The sequence below is a fragment of the Engystomops pustulosus genome, chromosome 4 (assembly GCF_040894005.1).
Source record: "Engystomops pustulosus chromosome 4, aEngPut4.maternal, whole genome shotgun sequence".
Classification (NCBI taxonomy): Eukaryota; Metazoa; Chordata; class Amphibia; order Anura; family Leptodactylidae; genus Engystomops; species Engystomops pustulosus.
This window is the reverse complement of record NC_092414.1, coordinates 127,397,365-127,418,877: the sequence shown is the minus strand read 5'-3', so window position 1 is coordinate 127,418,877 and position 21,513 is coordinate 127,397,365. Positions and strand designations below refer to the sequence as shown.

Below are 21,513 nucleotides of genomic sequence, written 5' to 3'. Positions count from 1 at the left end.
TTTTTGTTAGGGGGCCCAAATTTAGTACACCAGACCCTAGTATTCTTAAGTCCTTTCCCCACTTTCTGGATAGGTCTTCATATTCAGAGAGAGAGATAAGTTGTCGGGTCTGCGAGTAGCCCGGGTAAGCTGACCATCACCCACAGGCAGGGATTAGCTTAGTCATAGAGTAAGGGACAGTTTTCCCTTCCCTGTTTCCCTAGCTCTTACTTCTCTCTCTACACAGTTTCCTGCATCTGTGTAAACTGTGAAAATAAGAAAACAGACAGAGACAAGGCAGACAACAACAACAAGGCAAGGTATAACAAACCAGAGTAACAGCAAGCCATTCTGTTTCCTGGCTGTGTCACATGTTTAGTATAAGACACACTACATATTACCATATTACCATGAGTATCCATGATTATTAAAATAATTAAAAACACTTACTTTATGTGTTAATGTTTTTTTAAACATTAACCAATAACAAACAAAAGTTGTCTTATCTCAAGAGAAAATGAATGTGAAACCTATCATTGAATAGGTGACATCTGAGACATCACTCTGCTATTTGCAAGGATAACTTCACAGCACAGATCCTTGGGGAGACCAGCAGGGTAACTGTGACACTTCCACAGCAGTGAGAGCAGAGACAGAAATAGAAGTTTTAAATTTTATGAATAAATTAGATATATGTAATTTTAGTTTTAGCTGCTAGCAATTTATATTAATACATAGTTACAGATGATTTTATAGTGTAATACTTAAATTAATAGGGACATAAAAAATAAATAATACATTTGCTTTGTTCCTCTAGCAAGGAGCAAATACTATGTGTGTGCTTGTAAGACCTTGCTAACGCTGTGGTCACAGGAGAATTACAGTGTTCTACTAAAGCTTTATTAGAGGATTAAGAGATTTTTTTTTATCGTTCCTATCTGAAAAAGAGGCACATTTATAGATATTAAATGTTCTCTCTCACAGGTTCTTCAGCAGCTATTTGTCAAGTGTGACACACTGCCAACTGCATCTTTCAGAAAAGTTTTTTAGTTCACATCTCATTACCTTTCGTGTCAGACAGTTTCTCTGCTGTTTTAGCCCTTTCTTGCTCTGATCGTGTCATTATCTCTTCTTGCAGTGCTGATGCGTGAGCTTGAACACCACAGGGCACTTGATGTGTTGAGCTCACTGGTTTCTTTCTTGTCTTAAACCTTTTCCCCCTTTGGAAAACTGATGGCTTGTTCCTTACATGGATTAGGAAGTAGCAGCATGAACACCTCAAGTGCTTTATCAGGTAATATTACCTGTATATATAGAGAAAGCTACTATTCTTATCTGTTAAATGGTTACAGTAACTCTACTGATGACAATATCTAGTAACTTAGAAAAGTGGTTTAGTCGGATAATTTATTAAGAATAGACAAAGCAAAGAGTTTATTTCACAAATGGTAAAATGTTTTAGTTCTCAATTAATATTATCATGATTATTAATTATTACATTTTTTATCTGGCTGTAGTAATTCTTATTGATGATCAGACAACACTATATTTTTATATGCACCCCACCCCTCACGCCACACCAGATATATTTAGAGGCTTGGGCCTCCTGATATAGTCAACCCCGGAGTGTGACCAAGCAATTCTATGGCCTATATCGCACACCATAATCCCGGACTTCAAATTTTTCTTCAGTTATTACATTATCTAAAATAGCAATCATTTCATTTATATCACATATATTCAGAATTTTGTATACAAATCAATTTGAAAGCACACCCGTAGACCCCAGAAGAAGTTGTCAGGGTGAAACTCGACCAGAAAGTCGTCCAGGAGCCTTGTGTGCGATTGAGATTTTAACTTAAGGCCTTTTTAACTGTACACTTGTGAGTAGAATAAAGTGCTTTCCATTGCAATATGTTTTAATTTTTATCCTTTATATGGAGGAGCATAGAATCTAGAACATGGAAGTGATTTGGAACCTAAGCGTTGGAGGTGTGTCTTTTCAATTAAAATGGGGACTGGGAATATCTGACAATATGAGTGATCATGAGTCATTCAGAGTTTCTCTGAAGGAAGAAGAAACTCATAAGAATTGTCTCTCGTAGGTAAGACCATCATTATTTTAGTGAATGTTTGACATTTGGGACCAACACCTAAATCAGATGATATTAGCTGACTAAGGCTATAAGCAACACAGAAAATTGTGCAGAAAGAACAGTTTCATTTTATGTGTAATGTACAGATTGGGCAACAGCAGTCTAGATCTGGCTCTGGACCTCCACTGGTCTGCCATTGATAACTTATTCTATGGATATCTTATTAGTATGCATACAATGTAAACTGGAAAAATCCTTTAAAGTTTGCCAATGAACACTTTCCACTTTTGTTTAATAGAATTAAATCCTGACCTTTCCAGAGTTATGGGAGTTATGTACAAAGCATAAATATTTTTATCTCATTATGTAAAGTAGGTCTCATACTGGTCAGAACACCATGCTAAACAGCAAACTATAACAGTACCTTGCACTCTATTTTCAATCGTTACTTGCAGAAAGCCAAAATGTAATGAATAAAAGCAAATAAAGTAAAAACTATAACCAAACCTTAGATGTTAATTAATGTTGATTCATTACATTTTAATACAAACAACTATTCTCTGTGTAGGGGTAAAGCTGGAAAAGATATTTTACTAGCCGAACTTCAAGAAAAGCAATAAAATATATCAAACAGTTATCTACAACACTTTCATTGAAGCGGATGCTTAAGTTCAATTTTTTGCAGAAACATGTGAAGCCCTAAGGACAGGAATAAAGAGAATGTTATATCGTGCAGAGAAAGCCATACATTTTCAAGTCAGTTAATGTCATTATGAGGATACCACATTTTCAACTGTTCTGTAAAAAATGATCCAGAGATTTCATAAGTAGGAGGAGCAAGCACATTTTGATGTGCTTTATTTTTAAATTCTTTTATAGCTGTAGACTGTTGTATTTAAATAATAATATAATAATAATAATAATATTAACTACGATTGTCAGAATTGACTTTTCCATATTTTTGACAGTTCACTAAAGCAGCATTAAGAGCTTCAGTATTTTAGAGGCCTATTCCTAGGTGCAATCATGTCAAAGGGTCAAATTTTCTTTATTTTATTATTTATGATTTTATTTGGTATTTATATTAGAGACGTTTTATAAAAATAACATTTACTTCTTGAGGACATAGGGATTTTAATTTATGAAAATGATTTCTTTATTAATTCACTTAGTCAATTCACCTTTTCTTGAATAGCTTAGACACAGGATGAAATAGATTGTCCAAAATAGCAGCCTGTTGCCAAACTTGGAAGTCTCTCCTTGCTGGGCATTTTAACCCCTTAACTGCTGTGATCAAGAACAGTGTTCCTTCTGTCTCTCCCCCGACCCCCTGCAATGTAGTAACAGTCTGATGAAGATCTCCATGTCTTCCATGCATAGTGGCATATTAGGCTGAGTTCACGACTAGGTCTAATAGGCAAATTGTCAGTAAAACAGAAGTTCTGCAATGTATTTTATGAGGGATGAGGAATCCCCAGTGTAAGTCTCCCAGTGGGATAGTAAAAAAAGTAAAAAAAAAAAAAAGTTATTTAAAAAAAAATAAACAAATAAAAAATGTTAATAAAAACTCAAAAGTCAACCCTTTCATTAAAAAAATTAATAATACCCTCCCCTTTAACCCCTGGCCCTTTTTAGTTTTTTCAATTCCATTTTTCACTCTCCACCTTCAAAAATCTATAACTTTTTTACTTTTCCACATAAAGAACTCTGTGATGGCTTATTTTTTGCGTAACAAATTGCACATAGTGACGGTATTTAATATTCCATATCGTGTACTGGGAATCAGGAAATTCCGAATGCAGTGAAAATGTGAAAAAACGCATTTGCGACCGATCGCGGGTGTTACCGGTAAGCCTTTGCTGCAATATGCAGCAAAGACTTACCAGCTATGGAGAGGACTCGGCCGTGAGCCCTCTCCACGTACCAGGACCCGGCTTGCGCCATACTCGCGAGACGCAGGGCATTTTTATGTTTAATGATACACACGTTTTTACTGTGTTGTTTGTGAGTATATATACTATTAAAATATTTGTCCTTTCCTGAACCTTGGCAATCTGCACTATGTGTTTGTAACTTCCTGATACAGGGATAGTGGTGTTCTCACGGATACGGAAGTGTTACGGAGGCTACGCCCGGACCCAGTGAAGGAAGGAAGCTGATGACACAAGGGAGCCAGGGCGATTTTCTATTTCCAACTTGTGAGAAGGTGGGGAGATTTCTCATATCGGCATCACGATAAGGAGTAGAGCATTGACGTTTGTTTGGATTTCGAGCATAGGAGCTGGGTCATGTCTAGTCTCAAAAGAATAGAGGGATTCATCCGGCTCTGATGAGACCAGAACCCTGATCCTATGATTTTCCATTGAGAAGCTAAAACTCATCCAAGGTCCTAGATTTGATCAATAGTAGGATGTTCTCTAGAGCCACCTAGGGAATGTCAAGAGGTGTGTCAACAGTTAATATAAACTCACCACACCTTCTGCCTATTGGCATCCTGGGGGAACTATTTTAACATCACATCAAGAGCAGGAAGGATCCTCAAGTTTGGACTAACCTCTTCCCCAATTAGTTCAGGACAAGGTAACAGAACTGCTTGTACTTGTAGTACTATACTTTCAATATATACTCTGTTAAATGGTGTAGATTTCTATTGTGTGTACTGTTTTGCCTAGTGTGTCCTTATGGCTATTAAATAAAAAATTTAACCTGCATTGTGTTTTTATCTCGATCCTCAAATCCCTATGTCCCTATGTTGAATCTGACCTGATATAACCCTGTTTTGATAACAGACTACCATGCTGATTAGCTTCTGTTCCACTTTGGCTTAGGGAGGTAACATCTTCTAGTTATCTAACTCTCACTTAGGTGAGGCCAGGCAATAGGAAAGGACAGCTGGGTAGCAGATTTAGCATCAGGGCCCAATGTCTGTGTCACATGTCTATTACCAACCTTTGGCCTTCATCTGGACAATCTTGAGGTTTCAGTCACATAAGAATAGCACACCATTTTTGAAAAGTCAGTGAAAACTGGAAAGTTAGGCTGCAAGTTAGTGTTTGCCAAGTAATTAAGGAAATTAGCACATGTGCCAGACTTACACTAATAACTTGCAGATATCTGAAAGTGTTTTCTTATTCTTTTACAATAATGTCATTTACATTTAAGCTTAAAATACTGCTACACATGTTCAGATATATTCATGTAGGACTACAGAATTGTGTGCTGTCCAGTATTTTATATATATCTGCTACAGTATGACCATTCTTAACCGGTTCGCGACCACCCGCCGTGTATTCACGGCGGCGGTCGCGTCGCGCTGCATGGAGAGGGCTCACGGGCTGAGCCCTCTCCATAGCCGGTAAGTCTTTGCTGCATATTGCAGCAAAGGCTTACCGGTAACATCCGCGATCGGTGCTAGCACCGATCGCGGGTGTTTTTACAGCGTGGGCTGCCGGCAAAGCTGCCTGCAGCCTCAAACAGATAGCGGCGCATGGGCGCCGCCATCTTACCTGGGATCGCCGCTCCCCGTGACGTCATCGGGGGGCGGCGATCCGTCTCCATGGTAGCCTCGGGTCTTCCGAAGACCCGAGGCTATTTCGTTTTAACCCCTTCATTACAATGTGCTGATAGCACATTGTAATGAATGAGTTAGAAAATCCCCATATACTGCCATACTGTAGTATGGCAGTATATGATAGGATCGATCAGACAACCTAGGGTTAAAGTACCCTAGGGAGTCTGAAAAATAGTATAAATAAAAATAAAAAAAAGTTTAAAAAAAAAAAAATTATAATAAAAAAACCTAAAATTTCAAATCACCCCCCTTTCCCTAGAACTGACATAAATATAAATAAACAGTAAAAATCATAAACACATCAGGTATCGACGCGTCCGAAAATGCCTGATCTATCAAAATATGATAACGGTTTATCAATGCGTTTAACCCCGTAACGGAAAATAGCGCCCAAAGTCGAAAATGGCACTTTTGTGCCATTTTGAAAAATCTAAAAAAATCTATAAAAAGTGATCAAAAGGTCTTACAGTCCTAAAAATGATATCATTGAAAATATTATCAAATTTCGCAAAAAATGACACCACCCACAGCTCCGTACACCAAAGTATAAAAAAGTTATTAGCGCCAGAATTTGGCAAAATCAAAAAAATTATTTTTGTACAGGAGGTTTTAATTTTTGTAAATGTATGAAAACATTATAAAACCTATACAAATTTGGTATCCCCTTAATCGTACCGACCCAAAGAATAAAGTAGACATGTCATTTGGGGCGCTCAGTGAAAGACGTAATATCCAAGCCCACAAGAAAATGGCGCAAATGCGTTTTTTCACCATTTTCATTGCATTTGGAATTTTTTTCCCGCTTCCGAGTACATGGCATGGAATATTTAATACCATCATTATGAAGTGCAATTTGTTACGCAGAAAACAAGCCATCACACAGCTCTTTACGTGTAAAAATAAAAAAGTTATAGATTTTTGAAGGTGGGGAGTGAAAAATGGACATGAAAAAACAGGAAAGGGCCCGGTCCTTAACCGGTTAAACTAATATCTAAAAATGATAATTATTAATAAAACTGAACATACTCTATGTAGTGTCTGGTAATCTCAATTGAACTGCTTTATCTTAGTACAAGTAATTTAAGGGCAGCTATTATTACCTTAAAAATAACTAGCAATTACTGAGTGAACCTTATCAGTATCAGAAGAGTAGAAATGTGCGAATACACATTGTAACACGGCAAAATTTGCTTAATTTGTGGTCTCATCATTGGCAATTTAGGCTACAATAATGACCTAATTAGTCATTTCCATAACATAGTAAAATTCGAACAGCAATGAAGCATATAATTTTAAATTACTCTCACTGTTATAAATGCATACCCATCAAAAACCATTCCCTACAAGAATAAAGTCTGCTCAAACCTAAAGTTTTAGATAGGTGAAAATGGACTGACCTGGCAAGTTCTGTGTAGCGCTGTGTAATCTGTGAGCTCTATAAAAATAAAGAATTAGTTTTAAATGCCATTTTGCTTTTTTATTTATTTTACTTTATCTTATTTACTTTTTTTCACATTTATCTATTCTTTGCAAGTATAAAACCATGCAGTTTTGAGTTTTGATATTTCATGAATTGTAAACTATAGAATTACCTCAAATCTTAAAATTTCCTTATGGTCTGCTTTATAAAGAGTACAAAGCTACTGATATACCGTATATACTCGAGTATAAGCCAACCCGAGTATAAGCCGAGGCCCCTAATTTTACCACAAAAAAATGGGAAAATCTATTGACTCGAGTATAAGCCGGGTGTGGGAAATGCATTGGTCACAGCCTCCCCAGTATATAGCCTGCCAGCCCCTGCCCCAGTGTATATAGCCTGCCAGCCCCTGCCCCAGTGTATATAGCCTGATAGGCCCTGCTCCAGTGTATATAACCCCCCCCCCCCGTTGTGAAGCACAACACTACCATTGTAGCGGATGGATCGCACAGAAGATCTACGGGGGCCGCCGGAAAGGTGAGTTTTGATTTATTTTTTTGACTCGAGTATAAGCCGAGTTTGGGTTTTTCAGCACATTTTTTGTGCTGAAAAACTAGGCTTATACTCGAGTATATAAATGGCTTTCTAATCATTCAGTGCTGTCTTTTAGTAATATGTAATGACTAGTCTAAATATCCCAATACATGTACTGTATATCAAAGCCATTAACAATCTATGGCTGAGCATTTGCATCTTTCCAATAGAAGTAGGAATTTTATCTTAGAAAAGTAGGAAAGTATGAAAACCATGTACTGTTTTTATATATTTACTGTTGTTTTATGGTCTTAAATATAGAAATAGTTTTGTAATTTTTTTCGTTTTTATTTATAATCTATAATTGTAGTCTTATTTACCCCTGTTTTATTGTCTTATTAATATAACAATATTATTTTTAACAGGCACTTCAATTAATACTTGTAAGCTAGTTGGAACTTTTTTCAGATGTGCCTGATTATGTACTGTTAGATGTAGAACAAATGGTATTTTATAATACCAAGAATCTATTCATAATTAACCATCTGTTGTGTCTTTTGCCTCCTTTCCTTAACATTTCACTTGGCTCCATCACGCATGTGATTTCAGAATGTATTTTTTCAGACACATTCATATAGTATTTTAGTTTAATAATAATAATAATAATTATTTATTTATATAGCGCCTAAAGCATACGCAGCGCTGAACAAAGTTTCCATGTCCAATACAATTATTCATTGTTCCACTTCTAAACACTTCTAATAATAGTTTTTGCTCCTTTACCAATAAGAATTTGCATCAAATTATTATCAAAAACTATTTTATATTTAACACTATTTAAAATAATATTATTATTTATTTATAAAACACCATTAATTTCATAGTGCTGTACAATTAGTAAGGGATTCCCATACATTAAAATAAGACAAGACCAATGCAAATACAAAAACTACAGAGATCTGGAACAAGTAGGAGGAGGACCCTGCCTAGGCTCACAATCTATATGGGAGTGTTAATGTAGACACTCCTTAAAGAGATGAGTTTTCAGGATATGTTTTATATAATGGCATGGACTAGCAATTTTTGAGACTCCGTGTTGAGTACGGATCGGATGCCAGAGATGTTCTTATAATGGAGCCGGAAGAATGTAATAAGGAACTGGAAAGGCTTGAAGAATAAGGAGTCAAAGATGATTCCAGGGCAGCAAACTTTTGCCACTAAATTGTGACAGTTATGTCTGGCTGGAGGGATGTGTTAGGTGGTGGAAAAATTATTAATGCCATTTTGTCTATGTTGAGTTTTAGAAAACAAGGAGGATATGGCAGATAGGCACTCTGGAATTGTGGATAGAAAATGAGATATATCTGGGCCAGAAATATAGATCTGTGTGTAATCAGCTTAGGAGTGGTATTGAAAGGTATAGATAGAGAAGACTAGGGGTCCCAGGAAAGAGCCTCGTGGAGTGCCAACAGAGAGGGGGCAGGGTGAATAGGTGGAGTGAGAGTGTTAGACACTGCAAGTCCAATTGGAGTGGTATGAGGAGATACATGAAAGGGCCATATCAGGGATAAAAAGGGAAAAAAGCATCTGCAGCAGGAGAGAATTGACAACAGTGTAAAAGGCAGAGGACAGATAAAGAAGGAAGAAAACAGAGTAGTGATGTTTTGCATTGGCCACATAGTAGATCATTGGCTCAGAAACTAGCTTTAGTTTGTCAAAGAGTGAGTTGGAGGAAAGGTAGGAGGATAGTTATGGATGAACATGATGTTCCAGGATTTTTGATGCAGATGAAAGCAACGAAATAGGTTGATAGTTCGCAGAGAAGTTGGGTCCATAGATGGTTTCCATAGGATAGGTGTGACTGTGATATTAATGAAGGAAGGTGGAACTTTTCCAGTGGATAGTGAAATGCTAGACATGTGAGTTAGAGCTGGGATAATCAGTTTTGAGGTTGGGGATAACATGCAATGGGATTGGATCAAGCACACAAGTAGTGAGGTATAAACAGCATGAATAATATAGACAGCAATAATATTATTACTGATAGTAAAACATATTTTCATACTACAGTAAATATGAAAGCAGCGAAGAGCAAAAAGTCTATTTTAAGAAAAGTCAATCTATAAAGTAGCATTTGCTACTGGACACCAGCCTCAGTAATCCTATACTGTGTGTGTATTTCAAAGAACTGTAATGATACAAGAGAAAACTGGAGGAGAGACCCTGAATGGATTGATTAGTAGAGAATAATATAGATTTATATGATAATTCATTTTACAAATAGATTTGTAAAGGAATTGAGAGGTTGGACTCAAATACATATGAAGTAATTTGGGAAATGAAAGCTAGACAATAAAACCACTTTACATAAACTTGAGGTTTGTAATCTTTTCCTTACTAATCATCTTTATCTTGGTGAAAATGATGATAGTAAAGATAATTTTGCACACAACTGTTCATGGGTAATCATCAAATTTGCAACAAATGTCAGTTAACTAATCAATTGACAAACATGCACTTGTATCAGATTGACAGAACAGATTAACTTGACATGTTGGCATGTTACTGGAAGTCATTAATCTTCCCAAAGTATTTACTATGGAAACCTGGTGTTTTAAACATGCTGTTCCATGCACAGCTAGAAAAGTGCTGCTTTCTTTTAAATACACTAAAGATTGTTGTAAAAGATACAAATGTCACAGGAAAGATTAATGATCATGTGCTCAAGAAACAAATAATGTGCTTTACACAACTCATGTCTCTAACAATACTTACAGGAACTTATTCTTCTACAGCTCCGGTGTCTTCAAATCACTGCTGGCTAGAACAGTACTGTCCTAATAATAATAATAATAATAACATTAAAGTTTTATTTTCATATTCCGCAGAGCTGTATAGATCATGGGTTACATATATAAATGAAACAAGGCATTAAAGAGTGATATCCTAGTCAGATGAAACAATCACAATGAAGGCTTTTCTTGCAAGAGCTTACATTCCATGAGGATGAAGGGCTGACACAAAAAGTGACTTGTTAAATTGTTCAGATATTCTTTAAGAGATAAAATAATAAAATAAATAAATAATGCTAAATGAATCTATAACCAGTGGCTACTGATTTTTTTTATAGAAACTAGGTTGCGTTGGTCTACAGAGAATCCTGTTTAATGGTATCAAGTGATGGAGGTTTAGAGAAAAGAAAGTGAAAGTTACAGTTGTATCTTTCAGTTACTGTAGTTGAGACTTGAGTGAAATATTGTGACAATAAGGGTTTTAGAGGTTTCCATAGTCACAAAAGGATTCATTCAGAAAATGTTTTTAATGTTCAAGTGTCAGGAGGATACAAGTAATGGTATATAAGGCACAAGACACAAAAAGGACATCAGAGTAAAAGAAAACCCCAAGACAGCAGGCTTGCTACCCTAGTTTTATGGTGGAAAGACAAGAAATTCAGTCTAAGGCTTCATTCACACGGCCGTATGGGGGACCTATATACGGCCAACACATATATACGACATATATACGTCCCCCATAGATGGCAATGTTAGCATGGAGCTGTATTGGTGTGGTATGGTGCATTTTCGTAGCCGGGGAAAAGATAGTACATGTCCTATCTTTCCTCGGAATTCGGCGCCATGCGCATGACACATGATGCATCCCCATACATCGCTATGGGGAGGGGGTGAACATCTCTCTCATCTCATCATCTCATCGCTCTATGCACTCCACTGAAACTGCTCTTGCTGAAGTCTCTAATGATGTCTTCTCTGATATATTTAAGGTGATTATTTGCCTCTTTTTGTTCTGGATCTATCTGCAGCGTTCGATACTGTGGACCACCAGCTTCTCCTCAGGATGCTTTGCTACATTGGCCTAAATGACACTGCACTCTCCGTAGTCTATTGCTCATTGCTCTACCATAGCTGTTAAACTGTAGACATAAGTGTGGATCCCCAAACACTTCATTCAGAGAAGACATCACAGGATATAGCTGGAACAAAGTCACTTCTCACTGTGCACAGCTGGTAACAAATCCATATTATATGAGACCTCTCATACACAGAGCTAAATAGCCGTAACAAATCTGCTTTATTGGAAGAAAATATTATTGATGTTTTCAAAATTCATATAAAGGCACTCACTAGGTTACATATAAGATAGGTTCTTCAGGTCTGTTCTTAAGTTGAATTTGTAGTCAGAACTGTATATTCTATAATTGTAACTCCAGACAATTTTTTTTTGGCCCATTGACAATGGATTTTCAATTTCAGGAACAGGGATTATCAATAAAACTTCATTATAGACACCTTACAGCTGATCATTGCTGCCCACGTCTAAAGTAAAGAATCCAGAGAGTTTCACCAGAGCTTCACCAGAGGTCACAGCACAGTGGGTTGAGAGGTCTGTCTGTAACTAGTGGTAGTCTGTAAGAAGGGTGTTCTTAACTGCTGTCTAGATGGTAAGACTGTTCCTCTTTTACACAAACATTGGCAGGCCTTACTATAATCTTTGATATATATCTTTATGATTTTATGTGACATTTGGATTAAAAGTGATATTTTAAGTATTTAGAGTATTTACGCTTTGGCCATTCAATACTTGAGCTACTAGTACGAAGGCTAGTCTGGATAGCCACACAGGTCCATTGGCATTTTTGTGTCCTTAAGTAGCTTGTATATATATATATTTTGGAGATATAAGAAAGATAGACATGTCTTTGGATCTGTGCCCATAATATTTAGCCCATAAGAGCATGAGGATGAACCTGGTTGTTAGTGTTTTATCAATATGTAATGTGATAACGTGAGCTGCTAAAAGGTAATGTTGCATGGGGGCTGCAAGATAATCTTTTGCCCTGGGCCCAAGAGTCTTAAGTTAAGCCCACGGTGGTGATGTTTTATATAATTTCTGTAATATAAATTTAAAAAATAGTTTTATAAGTTTTTCTTCACTCTTTATGAAGGTAAGCATTTTTTTTAATTCAAAGTTCAGAAAGATGACTGTAAGGTTTAATATCCACTCAATGGAAATCATTTTGGTATGTGCAAATGAAAGAGAATACATCTGGAGGAACAGGAGATGGTAAAAGATTTAGTAGTATTAGTATACTGAAAGCTGAGTAGCTTCTTTGCATTTCAAATGTGTGGATGTTTTGGTTTTCAAAGATTTAAGATACATCATCAATGTCTTCTTTGACAGATAAATTTGTTGTTATCTCTACATTAAAGCAACATTGGCTAGACTAAATTGCAAACTTCTATCAGACATGTATTTTCAACTGTGTCTGCATAAGTGTTAATCACTTACTGTTTTGGATGTGCCTTTTGAACAGCAAAATACATAGATTACATGCATTTAACCTTAATGATATTTTTAACATTTAGAGTTTCACAGTTTTCTCTTAACTAGTTTATCCGTTAGAAGTCCCTTTATCAGTTAATTGCACATAAAGCAGCACATTGAAAACCGATACTTGGGTAATTCTGATGACAAGATCCAAAGAGTAAATTATCCATACCTGTACAGTCCCATTCACATCTGTAAATTCTGCTGTATGAACATTTAATCTCCTCTTCAAATAAGTACTTTGATTCTTATATACACAGCAACAAGGTATTACAAGAATATTCGGCTGATATTAGTTGTATGTTCACATACTGCACAAATAAAACCTTCATAGAATGTTTACAGTCCCTGCTTCTATCCTATGTTGGATGTATATGTAGTTGAATAGCATTTAACACAATATTTTCCTCCATATGGATTATTTATTATGTGTGTTACATTGTGTTGTCTGACAACATGCAGGTTATCCTATTTTGATGCGTCGTTTTCACATTTTATTCTTAGTGGAAATATTTCATGGAGCGTGCATTCAGACAAGATGCTTGGTCTAATCCATCGCTTCTGAAAATGTTATATTTATGTGGATTATAAAAGTCTGCACATAAATGAATTAGGAGAAGATTCACTATAACTGCTGAAAGAGCTTACTTGGCCCAGTGCAGAACATTCACGACTAAGCCTCTGGCACATGCGAATAGATCGGCTAAGTACTGTGTATGAATATCTCTTACATTCTGAGAAGTACTTTAGATTGTATTAGTATTAAATTGTTAACCTCCAGGATATACTTTATAAAACAGTGCTTGAATAATGTTTAAAGTGTTTAAGGCATAATTTGATGTAATTGCAATCCCTTGCCTGGGCAAATGATTTATTTTATTATAAAACAAATCCTTTTAGAATGCATATATTTACAGCATAATCAACATCACAGCCATAAACCGTGCATGCAAGGTTTTTTATTTCTTCCTAAAATCAATGATTATCATTTGACCACTAGGTGGCAATCTCTGGTCAAATATACTATAATTTACAGGGACAATAGTTGTGCCAGAAAGGCATTAATAAAGGTTAGGTTATATATTAAACCAAGTACGCGCAATTAATTAGTTTTACATTATTAATTAGTTAAAAAGCATTTTACTTAATACCTTAAAAGCTTACAATAATTGACAGTTGACACTAACTCTCCATTGCAAATCTAAGAATAAGAGAATTTTCTTGCGTAATGAAAGTAACAGTTTCATTTAATAGCCAGTTACATAATGTCTTACCTCAACAGGATACAGTTGGGGAGATTTATTGTGCCTTTTTCGACAGAAAACTGGCAAAGAGGGCACATAAATCTCCCCTTCCCCTCCAGTTCAGGGTGTTTTGTGGAGCAGTGAGCGCACTGGCCCGCCACATTTACTATAGTCTCTGCTGGAAAATCAGCTGAAACTATAGCATAAATCTCTGCCAGGTCAGACCTGGTCTTAACATGTCCGACCTGGCAAAGATTATGCCCATATCTACTAAGAGGCTGGGAATTCCAAGGCTGTTTTAAACGCTATTTTTCATAGATTCCCCCCATTATGTTTATGACTGTACCCTCTAATACTGATATAGACTTATTAAACCTGTTCTATTCATTTAAAATATCAAGAGATATTACTCATGTATTCTTCATATGCTCTACATTGTAGATCCCAAAGAGCAAATATTCTCTTACTGGTGTCATAGATACCATGCACTGACTTTATAAAGGGTATGTCAGGTACCTCAGCTATCAAGGATTTTTGACAGTAAGAATAACACGCAGAACTAAACTAAAACACCAGAATTCTTAACAGGAACGTCTTACAAATTAACCAAGAATTGCCTTATAGACTACAAGCTGAGAATATGATTCTGTAAGTGATTCTTAACGTAATTTTAATTCTGTAAAACTTTCTGGGGTTGGGGACAGCTGTAAGAAAGTATATAAAGTGTATTTATGCTGCTCACTCTTCACGTTCCAGTGACTTTGCGGCCGTTGGTTTGCAGACCGCGTCTGCTGGGCCGCGGTATTACTTGTCCATGTTTCCGAGGCTCCCACAAGAAACATATTGGCGTAAAACATCTTGTGACCACCCACACTCCCAACCAGGAGCCAGGGCAGAACAAATATACATTTCATTTTCTGATGCCTGTTTAGTTCCCCCTTTAAATTTCTGCAAAAATTGTGATTAAAATATGATGAAATATAGGAATCATGAACATTAACTTAAATATTCATGATTTCTTTTAGGTGTAATATAATAATCTAATGAAATAAATTAACTTTTCAGCTCATACAAGTCAAGAAATGGATATGCGCTTCTATGTTACTAATACTGATACTACAGCACAACAAATATTTGTAGGTCAATGACCTGTCTGTGGCAGTGTAATATAATATCTGGCACCACCTCTGCATCTATGTGATACCTCTGATCCCATTGACCTTTTTAATGATAACTGTATCACTCAGGAATCTGGCCGACCACACTGTCAGTTGATATTAGACCAGACAAAGTGTCCCTGTGATATATTTCTCTACATTCATAGATGGGGAGAAACATATTCAATTCACTTTATTTACAATATTAACATATGTTTGGCACTATGGGCAGTGAAGTTGTCCATTCTTAGTGATCCCTGACAATAGCTAAATACTGACATATTTTTTTGGGCAAGACTGCTTAAATAGCAGAGCAGGGTAGGTAAGAAAAAGCAGTTCCTTTTGTTTTTAAGTCAATAAAGCCCTCTCTACATAATGAAGCACAGTAAAATGACAACTGATCCAGCTGAAGTATGGAATTTACTAACCATCACAAGGTAAAATTTAGAGTGACACTCAGGTATTTGTTTCCTTCCATTATACACCGCTATTATATATAATTTAGCTAGTACCGTATTTTCCGGGCCATTAGGGGCACCGGACTATAAGGCGCATTAGTAGAAAACGCCTTATATATGGAAAAATTACATATATAAGGCGCACCGGACTATAAGGCGCAGGGTGGCCGGGGGCATGACGGATCGGAGGTGAAAGCGGCAAGAGGTGAGCGGTCTCCGGGGAAGGGGGTCCGTTCAGGTGGAGGAGGGCAGCGGACCCTACTTACATAGATCCCCGCTACCGGAGACAGCAGATCTCCAGCGGGAACTGCAGACCGACGCGGCACGAACAACTTCTGCAGTTCCCGCTGGAGATCTGCTGTCTCCGGTAGCGGGGACCTATGTAAGTAGGGTCCGCTGCCCTCCTCCATACATAGGGTGCACCGGACTATAAGGCGCACTTTGGATTTCTAAGGAAATCCTAGGCTTTTATGTGCGCCTTATAGTCCGGAAAATACAGTATTACCCATGGCAGACACAGACAATAGAAGGACCATGTGCAGGAACGATATACAAGCATCATGTATATTTTATTTGATCATATAGCACCAACCTTAAATTTCTTTAACAATATATTAGTAATTGTAATTCATTAAAATAATCAGCTCAGGCATTAACATACAATCTAATAGACAGAATGGAGTTGCTTCACAATGACAACCCCCTTTCCTACCGAGCACCAGTGGAGTTGCACTTGCTGCACCAATGTTTTGTCTACCATCATTATTTGTGAATTATTTGCTTTTGAGAATTCAGGGGAGCCTAACTTCAGATGGAACATGCAATCTTAGTTGGACCTACTAAAAATTACATGCTTCTGTTCACTCTGAAACACCCAGTCTCACTTTGTGTATGATAAAACTGCAAGGACTGTTCTACACAGGTTCTCCTCCAGGTTGAGGGCACAAGCTCCAGTCATAGGTACTACTGATAATAATTACACATGCTTTGGTCACACAGTTATAATGGAGAAGATGACTCTGTAGTCTTCAGCAACGGGAGGTCCAGGCAGGTGGGAACGGAACACAGGCACACGGACACAGCAACACGGAGGAACTTGGGTAACACACAGGAATGCAAGAATACATAGGAATATACAGGGACACAGGAATAATCACCAGGAAGCTTTATCTCAGGCTGTAAGGCACAAAGATCTGGCAGGGCTTGCAGGAAGAGGCAGGCTTATGTAGAATTAAGCAATATGGCCAGCGCCAATTAATGGCGCGCTGGCACTTGAAATCTGGAGAAGCCACCGCGCGCATGCCCTAGCAGTCGGGGACGAGCACTCAAAGCGGAGGGGAGTGACTCAGGAGCCAGAACAGGTGAGGTGCGCTGGAGGCGCGCTGGAGGGGGAAGAGGAGAACGGGTGAGCCCGCGATGTAGGTCGCGGGACCCCCCGTGACAACTAATTGTTTCATTTTTAGGAAAATATGCAAAGGATATTTTTAAAATTCCTAGAAGGCAAAGATGGTTCTGTCTATTGAGGGCCATTAAAAACTACAGTGAGGAATAACAACAACAAGACAGTTTTGGATCAAGACAAAAAGCTTGACAGAATCAGAATAGGTGAGAAGTGCATAGATTAGAAAAAAGAACTTTGGTTCATTGCCCCAGGGGTTATGGATATTTTCAAGTCCTTAAGGACTAAGCTCATGTTCATCCTTCGGACACAGCCCGATCTTTCAATTCTGCCAGTGTTACAATATGCAGTTATAACTTTGGAACGCTTTATCTCACAGCTCGTTTTCAGACTGTTTTTTTCATGGTATGTGGTATTTCACAGTAATGTTACATAATATGGAAATTAGGTGAAAGTTTTAAAAAATTTTCAGATTTGTCAGATTTCTAAATGTTATACTCATCATACAATTAGTCTAACTTGCTAACTAATATTAACCATATGTCTGCTTAATGCTGACATTTTTTTTATATGTTGATTTATTTTATAAGGATATTAGGAGGCTTCCAGTTCGAACAGTGATTTTCCAATTTTTTACAGTTTCAAATTCAATATTTTTAGAGGACAATTGAGCTTTTAGAGGGCAGATTTGATTTTCAGGTGCCATTACACATTTGAAAAGTTCATGAGCTACGAGAACAATGAGCTCCCGCCCACCAATGATCCTATTTGGGAAACTACACCTCCCAGAGAATTTATCAAGGTTTTTATTGAGCTTTTTACCACCACAAATGTTGTATAAAATGTATTGACATTGGCTTGTGTAAGTTAAAATCTTTTACTCTAAATTTTTATTTTTAGAAGGGGTTAAAGAGGTAAACACACCCCATAGTTTGTTACCTAGTTACTTCTAAATGCAGTAATAGCCCACATGCGATCACAAACTGCTGTATGGGTGCACTGTATGGAAGGGAAGGAGCGTCTATTGGCGGATTTTGCTGGCACAGATTTCAGGTGCTATGATGCATTGGCTGAGCCCCTAAAATAGTAGGGCAGTAAAAACCTCCAAAGAGTGGATCCATCTTAAAAACTAGACCCCTCAATGATTGCAGTAACACTTTATTTAGAGGCGCACTACCACGTTATTTAACCTTCAGTAGCTTTTTTGAAGGGGTTCACAAAAAATCTATTCTGTAATTGATATTTACTTTTTTTGTGTGTTTTAAACACTAACTAGCATAGATTACATGCTAATTATGTTCTATCGGACAGTACGGTAACTGTGATTTCCCATTTATATAGCTTTTTTATGTCTGTTCTACAGAATAAAAACTCATTTGGAGAAAAAATGATTTTGCATTACTGTCTATTAAGCAGCGTGAAGTTTTTATTATTTTGTTGATTGATTTGTTTAATGGCTAAATTTTTACGGGACAAGTTGTACTTTTTATTGATATCATGCAGCATTAAATTAGACCTTTTGATCACTTTTTATGTTGCTTTCTTGTTTGCTTGGATGCCCAAAAATTATAATTTTTTCAGCATTTTAATTTTTTTAAGGCGTTCACCAAACTGGTTCAGTAGTAATTTATTTTATTGTATGGGTGGTTACGGACATAGCAATACCCAATATGTGTTGTTTGAGTGCTGAGTTTTACACTATATGAGGCATTTAGGAGACTTCTATTATGTATTACATTTTATTTTATTAAAATGTTATATTTTGTAACCTTTTTTGTATCTTTTATTTGTTCCAATTGCTCAATTTAATACATTGCCATACTGATGTATGACAGTGTATTATACCAGTCAGTCAGAACTGGGGGGGGGGGCACCACTTCCCACCTATTTCCATGACCCAAGCCAATGTTGTTCAACATTTGCTTTTTTCTGACACTTTTTGTTATTAAGATACAATGGGGCTTATTTACTAAGGTCCAGCGGCCGCATTTCCGTCAGTCCGAGTATGCTAATACTCGACCGAGCAGTATACTATCTCTACTCACGGGCTATAAATATAAATAAACAGTAAAAATCATAAACACATTAGCTATTGCCGCATCCAAAAATGCCCGATCTATCAAAATATAATAGCAGTTTTTCACTGCAGATTTTCCCTTTAATTCTCTAGTTTCATCAAACATACTTTTTGTTCTGATAGTATAACATAAACCCTGTGGCATTTTTAATATACTGGAGAATAAAGGAATGATACTGGTGACGTTTTCAGGGATTGCACTAGGGATTGTGTCGCACACGATCAGATTTTGGCACATCGGCACCGGCTTTCATGCAACACAAATCGGAGGGGGGGCGGGCCGACAGACGATCTGACAGATTCGGACAACGCGCAAGATTTAACATGTCAAATTGTGTTGCAAGACATGCACTCACATACACCAGGAAGAAGAAGGTGAACTCCGGCGGACCTCAGCGGGGAAGCGACACATGCAGGATCTCGAGTGCACTATCTTGGTGAATCGCCGGACTTCATCCTCGTCGGACAGTCCTGGATTGGGGATCGCGATAGGAAGTAAATGTACCCCATTGTGAGTGATTCTTTTGATACTACAGGACAGATTTATCAGGCAGTCTGAAAGTCTGAATATTTCTAGTTACCCATGGCAACCAATCACAGCTTTCATTTTACCAGTCCTCATGGATATTTTAAAGGGGAGCTGTGATTGGTTGCCATGGGCAACTAGAAATATTCTGACTTTTAGACCCTATGTTTGTCTTGACTTTCTCAATAAAAACTGAATTGCTTAAAAAAAATGAATAAAGAAGAAACTGTTAAAAATAAATACAAATGTATTAATTACCTTTGCGTGCCCCCATTATGCCAGTGCAACTTCCATACTAATTCCGGCCCCTTTAAAAACAAACATTGTAGGATCCCTATACCTCTGTAAGCAGTCACTTACCACAGTGATGTGTACATACGATTGACTTCACTTACCTCTGAAATGCAACTTATGAATTTGTTCTATTTGTACATGTGAATTCAACTGCCAGATATCAAATAATAGCAAATTGGACATAACCATAATATCTGCTCCAGAAGGGACTAGAAATTGAGGGTATGTATTGGTGGTACCAGAATGCTGGGACATTAACCCTTTCTGCGTCATGTGACATAATAGTACGTCACACGTTGGGTGTGGGTGCATGAAGAGGGCTCACGGGTAGAAATGAGCGAGCAATAAAATGCTCGGGTGCTCGTTATTCCATACAAACTTTTCCTGATGCTCGAGTGCTGGTATTGAATAACGAACCCCATTAAAGTCAATGGGAAACCCAAGCATTTTTTCAATGAAAGAAAACATTAAATGAACAGTGCAGAATAACACATTACAGATGTTTACAGATGTTTTCCTTGTAAGAACACATTGAAATAACACTATTCTTCACATTGCAGGTGTCCGCGCGTGTCTTCCACTAAGTTAGGAGATGTGCACGAACATCTGGAATGTGAAGCATAGAATAAAAACAGTGAAAACAGTGAATACAGGACCATTTAAGTGCAGAACACATTGAAAGAACACTATTCTTCACATTCCAGATGTTCGTGCACATCTCCTAACTTAGCGGAACACGCGCGAACACCTACAAAGTGAAGAATAGTGTTCTTTCAATGTGTTCTTACAAGGAAAAAAACTGTAAACATGTGTAATTTGTTATTCTTCACTTTAAACACTGTTCTTCACTGTCTTTTATTAATTTAATGCTCGATCTCAAGACGGCGAGATACTCTTCCGAGCAACGAGCCGGTCCGAGTATGCTTATACTCGACCGAGCAGTATACTATCTCTACTCACGGGCTATAAATATTAATAAACAGTAAAAATCGTAAACACATTAGCTATTGCCGCATCCAAAAATGCCCGATCTATCAAAATATAATAGCAGTTTTTCACTACAGATTTTCCCTTTAATTCTCTAGTTTCATCAAGCATACTTTTTGTTCTGATAGTATAACATAAACCCTGGGGCATTTTTAATATACTGGAGAATAAAGGAATGATACTGGTCACCAATACCACAGACAAACTCTGAGACATTTTATGTCTGCAGTAATATTAAATTGTTCATGTTTCACTTACATTTTACCAATAAATTTGCAATTTATATAAAGTTGTACTCCAAAATGTAATGAAGATATTGCTGTCAGTAACGTATAATAATTGGATTAAAATACTTGCAAATGAAATGTTTCATCTCTGGACGCCATCAGTTATGTAACTGACATTTTCATATTTATATGTCAGTT

The 21,513-nt window shown here is 37.1% G+C and overlaps 2 long non-coding RNA genes across 2 annotated transcripts in view; one reads left to right on the top strand and one right to left on the bottom strand.

Moving 5' to 3' along the window:
• Positions 1-4,333, top strand: part of LOC140125640 (uncharacterized) — a 137,911-nt gene extending 133,578 nt beyond the window's left edge. The window contains exons 3-4 of the long non-coding RNA XR_011854663.1: positions 1,118-1,273; positions 4,162-4,333. This is a non-coding gene — a long non-coding RNA (uncharacterized lncRNA). The remainder of the gene's footprint in view (positions 1-1,117; positions 1,274-4,161) is intronic.
• Positions 953-10,443, bottom strand: LOC140125639 (uncharacterized). The gene is made up of 3 exons (XR_011854662.1): positions 10,376-10,443; positions 7,044-7,081; positions 953-1,283 (listed from the first exon to the last, which is right to left on the bottom strand). It is a non-coding gene; the product is annotated as an uncharacterized lncRNA (long non-coding RNA).
• Between the last annotated feature and the right edge of the window lie 11,070 nt (positions 10,444-21,513).